Genomic DNA, 6,371 nt, shown 5'->3' with positions numbered 1-6,371 from the left:
GGGACGGGTCCTCACTGTTGTTTGTGCTTACGCACCAAACGGCAGCGCAGAGTACCCACCCTTTTTGGAGTCTCTGGGAGGGGTGCTGGAAAGCTCTCCTCCCGGAGATGCCCTCGTCCTCCTGGGGGACTTCAATGCTCATGTGGGCAATGACAGTGAGACCTGGAGGGGCGTGATTGGGAGGAACGGCCCCCCCGATCTGAACCCGAGCGGTGTTTTGTTGTTGGACTTCTGTGATAGACACGGCTTGTCCATAACGAACACCATGTTCAAGCATAAGGGTGTCCATATGTGCACTTGGCACCAGGACACCCGAGGTCTCAGTTCGATGATAGACTTTGTAGTCGTGTCGTCAGATCTGAGGCCGAATGTCTTGGACACTCGGGTGAGGAGAGGGGCGGAGCTGTCAACTGATCACCACCTGGTGGTGAGTTGGCTACGATGGTGGGGGAAGACGCTGGTCAGGCCTGGCAGGCCCAAACGTAATGTGAGGGTCTGCTGGGAACGGCTGGCAGAATCCCCTGTCAGAAGGAGCTTCAACTACCACCTCCGGGAGAGCTTCGATCATGTCTCGGGGGGGGCCGGGGACATTGAGTCCGAATGGGCCATGTTCCGGCCCTCCATTGTTGAGGCGGCTGACCGGAGCTGCGGACGCAAGGCGGTCGGTGCATGTCGCGGCGGTAACCCTCGGACCCGGTGGTGGACGCCGGAGGTGAGGGAAGCCGTCAAGCTGAAGAAGGAGGCCTATTGGACTTTATTGGCTGGTAGGACTCCAGAGGCAGCTGATGTGTACCGGCAGGCCAAGCGGAAAACCCGGGCGTGGGAGGAGTTCGGCGAGGACATGGAGAATGACTTCCGAACGGCTTCGAAAAGGTTCTGGACCACCATCCGGCGACTCAGGAGGGGGAAGCAGTGCACTGTCAACGCTGTATATGGTGGGGATGGTGCGCTGCTGACCTCGATGGGGGACGTCCTGGATCGGTGGAAGAAATACTTTGAAGACCTCCTTAATCCCACCAACACGCGTTCCGACGTGGAGGCAGAGTCTGGGGACATTGGGGGGGGCCCTTCTATCTCTGGGGCTGAGGTTGCCGAGGTGGTTGAAAAGCTCCGCGGTGGCAGGGCCCCTGGGGTGGATGAGGTCCGCCCGGAGTTCCTTAAGGCTCTGGATGTTGTAGGGCTGTCTTGGTTGACACGACTCTGCAACATCGCGTGGACATCGGGGACAGTGCCTCTGGACTGGCAGACCGGGGTGGTGGTTCCCCCTCTTTAAAAAGGGCGACCGGAGGGTGTGCTCCAACTTTAGGGGGATCACACTCCTCAGCCTCCCTGGGAAAGTCTATTCAGGGGTTCTGGAGAGGAGGGTCCGTCGGATTGTCGAACCTTGGATTCAGGAGGAGCAATGTGGTTTTCGTCCTGGCCGTGGAACTGTGGACCAGCTCTACACCCTCGGCAGGGTCCTGGAGGGTGCATGGGAGTTCGCCCAACCAGTCTACACATGTTTTGTGGATTTGGAAAAGGCGTTCGACCGTGTCCCTCGGGGGCTCATGTGGGGGGTGCTCCGGGAGTACGGGGTACCGGATTCCCTGATCGGGACTGTGTGGTCCCTGTACGACCGGTGCCAGAGTTTGGTCCGCATTGCCGGCAGTAAGTCGAACCTGTTCCCGGTGAGGGTTGGACTCCGCCAGGGCTTCCCTTTGTCACTGATTCTGTTCATAACTTATATGGACAGAATTTCTAGGCGCAGCCAGGGCGTTGAGGGGGTCCGGTTTGGTGACCTCAGGATCGGGTCGCTGCTTTTTGCAGATGATGTGGTCCTGATGGCTTCATCGGGCTGTGACCTTCAGCTCTCACTGGAGAGGTTCGTAACCGAATGCGAAGCGGCTGGGATGGGAATCAGCACCTCCAAAGCTGAGGCCATGGTTATCGACCGGAAAAGGGTGGAGTGCAATCTCCGGGTCGGGGAGGAGATCTTGACCCAAGCGGAGGAGTTCAAGTATCTCGGGGTCTTGTTCACGAGTGAGGGAAGAATGGAGCGTGAGATCGACAGGTGGATCGGTGCGGCGTCCGCAGTGATGAGGGCTCTGCATCGGTCCGTTGTGGTGAAGAAGGAGCTGAGTCGAAAGGCGAAGCTCTCTATTTACCAGTCGATCTACGTTCCTACTCTCACCTATGGTCACGAACTGTGGGTAGTGACCAAAAGAACGAGATCGCAAATACAAGCGGCCGAAATGAGTTTTCTCCGCAGGGTGACCGGGCTCTCCCTTAGAGATAGGGTGAGAAGCTCGGTCATCCGAGAGGGGCTCAGAGTTGAACCGCTGCTCCTCCGCATCGAGAGGGGCCAGTTGAGGTGGCTCGGGCATCTGATAAGGATGCCTCCTGGACGTCTCCCTGGTGAGGTGTTCTGGGCACGTCCCACTGGGAAGAGGCCCCGGGGAAGACCCAGGACACGCTGGAGGGACTATGTCTCTCGGCTGGCCTAGGAACGCCTCGGGGTCCCCCAGGAAGAGTTGGTGGAAGTGGCCGGGGAGAGGGAAGTCTGGGCCTCCCTGCTTAGGTTGCTGCCCCTGCGACCCGACCCCCGGAAAAGCGGCAGATGATGGATGGATGGATATTCTGCTTCTATATATAAATACAGTATATACAGTAAACTGTAAATTACAATGCTCTGCCTAGCATACCAACACCCAAATGTTGGATTATTGGCTCTCTGATTGGATTAGTATAGCGTATGTCATCAATCAACCCCATGTTGTGGTCATGTGATCTCACATGGTGGATCTGAGATTCCTCCTCTTATTAGGCTGGTGGAATGGTGCCCCAGAAATGCCACTGGAAAGAATAAACTGATGTTGTAGAAGAAATTTTGATGTAATTTCACTATGATTTATGTAAAGAGTTCAGGGATGACAAACAATTTAAAACACAGAAAGTTATGACTACCATAACTTGTAATAAAAGAAATACAAACAACAGTTACATTCACATATAAACACATGGCAAAACAATCAAATAAAAAAACAGCAGGTGCACTTTTTTCATATTGCTCATTCTCAGCGCTTGAAATCACATGACTGCTAACACAGCATGTATCGTTTTGTGCAGACTTTTTCTTCTGTATGTATATACTGTATATACATATGTAAGAAAATAAAAGATCCTAAAATAACATCTTAAATAACCTATCAAAATGTTCTATTAACATTTTTACCATGACCCAACTGTCATACCCACATTCTAAAATCTACTGCTTTCTGATGTTCTGGACTTGGTCGGTCTGTGACCTGTAGACTAAGCTGGTGTAATTTCGATGTATTACCACCTAAATGATTATACATTTTAATATTCTGTAACCTGCAGCATCTGCACTTTCATTGCAAACCAAGCTGTCAATCAAACTACACTAGATGTAAAGCAGAAGATTTGAACAGAAATTAAACTCACTGGGGGAGTCAATGAGTCACAAATAAACCATAAACAAAATCTAGGTAAGGGTATCACAATGAAGTTGTCAATATTTAGTTACCCTTAATACTCCCATAGAGTAGAAATGTTAACGTATTTGGCCACAGCCACAGACAATCCTGGAGGAGGTTGATGTGTGTTTGATACTCACATCAACAAAGACTTATTATAAATGAGCAACAGGTGATTTGCCTGGCAGCTGAACAAATAGGATAAGGTAAACACATATGCCATTAAGGCTGAAGCCATCTCATGATTTGTGACTTGTGTGAATTGTTGGCGTAAGTAAAGACATGTTACTTGATAGCTGATTGCTTGACTTTAACAATGATGATGTTACCACAAGGGCTAGTATGGAGACATTTGGGGTTGCAATTAACATTCCGTTTGGTTGTTCAATCTGTTAAATACAAATTTAGGCCATAATTTGCTGGTGCATAGAAAGAAATACACTTTGCACATAAATGATCTCTTATAATCTTTTGAGGGGGAAATCATAAAAACATTTACATGTGATACAACTTCATAAACTGGCCTGATTTAACAAGTTGTTCTCTAGAAAACAAGAGCCATCTTTTTTCACACTTATGCACACACATGCTTACAAACATGCCCTGTCTTACCTTCCAGTCATACTATGCCATAAGTGGGCCCCTATGAAAGAAAGAAAACATTTTATTAGTCAAACTTTGGTCCACTGAGCTATCAATTAACTAAGTCGGTTAAGACAGTCATCTGACTGGTTCTCTTTGCGCCTGACCGCATATTGGCTGGAATCAGATTGATTCAACATGAAATGTGGCACTTTTGCACACAGGAAAATGGTATATCGTCACAATGATCTTTTAATTGCTTACTAAAGAGAAAGTGACACACAGTTATCCAATGTTGTTTTTCAAGTGGAACACACCAAAACAGACTCATCGGTTTGGTTTATTTTGGTCTCGAGCCCATAGAGCTATATCCTAGAGTTTAATGAGTAGGCATTGATTGGATAATTCAGTAAATAAGCATGACTCAAACCATTTGTGTTACAATAGCAATGGCAGGCTTAAAGGTGATCACCCGGGAGAGATTACCTAAGTATGTGATATGGGGCGACAGCCAAATGTTTGGACAAAGGGCTTACTTCTCAAACTGGTTATTATGCTCAGATAGCTAGTACTGGATTCCGCTATTGAATAACAGGCTGTTTACTTACCAGCTGAACTAATATGTGAATACTGGGGAGTACAGTAACCAGCTGTACTGGAGCTTATTGCTTGTTGTTGATGTCCACTCACGCAAGTAATTTATACCATTTGATGAAATTTTGTATTCAGCCAGATATGGACTCACCTTTAGATCTGGAGAGAGCTACGCCTTTGACTGTCACTACTGTCACCATCAGGGCCATGAATAGGGCAAGAAGACAGTAAGCTCTGTAAGAACTTAGGGCGGCAAACCTGTAGGGTGAAAAAGTATTTGTGTGTCACAGTGTCGTGCATGTCCTTTGGAGCATTACCCTCCTGCATACTTTGATGTATGTCATTCTTTTACATGCGCCTACGTTGTTGGATTGTGTGCACATTTTCATATTGTTTTAGGTACAGTAGTACGATAACAGTTCATCAGACAGTTTTTCAGTCTGTATCAGTCTGTCTGTATTAAACTGTTTTCCTCCCAAAATAATTTCCAACACATTTCTGTCACATTTCCCTGACATTCTGTTTTCACATATTCTTGTTTACAGTTTGTGAGCTTAATTGCAGTAATCATAAACCAGCGTCTAATCTCACTCAAATCCAGGACGTCTTAAGCCTATTTTAGTGGGAACACAGGACTTCAATGTTTACATTTAAAAAAGTAATGCAGTATAGTTTCTTTGCTCTTAAGCACACACACTCACCCACATGCATGCACACACACACATGCACGCACACACAGCCTAAAGCCTACCAAAATCCATAAAATGTGCATGCAATTGGTCAGATTTTCTTTAGTCATATTGGATTCTTGTGTGTCACTTACAAAATATTAGAAATTATTTATTATATTTTCAATGATGGAATTATTCGACACAATTTTTACGACACAGGTTTTTGAAAGTAAGAAGAAAATCGCTGCGTCATATCAGTCATACTCACCAGAATAAAGAATTGAGGGCAGCAAAAAGTGCCGTTGTTCTGAATGGCCTTTTCCAGTTGACAATGTTAAGGATGAAACAAGACACTGAACAACCGGCATATGGACAGTGCTTTACTGTGGCTGGCTCATCCTCTTGCCCCGCCGCCATCGCCCCACCTGAGTCACTAGACCGGACCGATGCACTTACGCCCGCCGACGGCACCGCAGTCAGAACATCATCAGTGTCGTTTTCAACCTTACTCGCCATGGAATATGAACGTACCCTTCTTGTTTGCTCCTTGTCTGCAGTCCAGCTGCTTGTTTTGTTGTTGTTGTGTCTTCGACGTCATTGACAGACTGCCGGGGTCGTGAGGGGCAATGACGTCACTGCTGTAAAGGTACAGAGACGGGAGCAGACGCCCTCGCTTTGTGGAAGCATCACCCGTTACTGTGGGTTTCAATTGAAGGTGATGCATATTATTTGCATAAAATACAGTTAGGCTACATTTGGCATTCGACATCTAGTAATAACATTAGTTTTTCCCAGCTATCCAACTCTTGCTCTTCATACTATTTTGTTTAGTTCTCAATACCAGAAGTTAAAAAGTGCTGTGGCACAGTCAGACAATATAGGCTTCACGTGAGCTCTCAAATTGGATACCTTCTGGCTCGTTCTCCTCGTCCATCGTTCCCCAGGAGATTCAGTATGTCCTGAGAGTGAATTAAGTACCAGTTCTCACCAGTGGGTGGCATTGCAAAATGACAAACTATGGATGCATTTTTGGAATTGTGTGGGTCCA

Source organism: Osmerus mordax, chromosome 16 (genome assembly GCF_038355195.1).
Source record: "Osmerus mordax isolate fOsmMor3 chromosome 16, fOsmMor3.pri, whole genome shotgun sequence".
NCBI classification, from domain to species: Eukaryota; Metazoa; Chordata; class Actinopteri; order Osmeriformes; family Osmeridae; genus Osmerus; species Osmerus mordax.
This window is presented reverse-complemented; position numbering follows the sequence as displayed.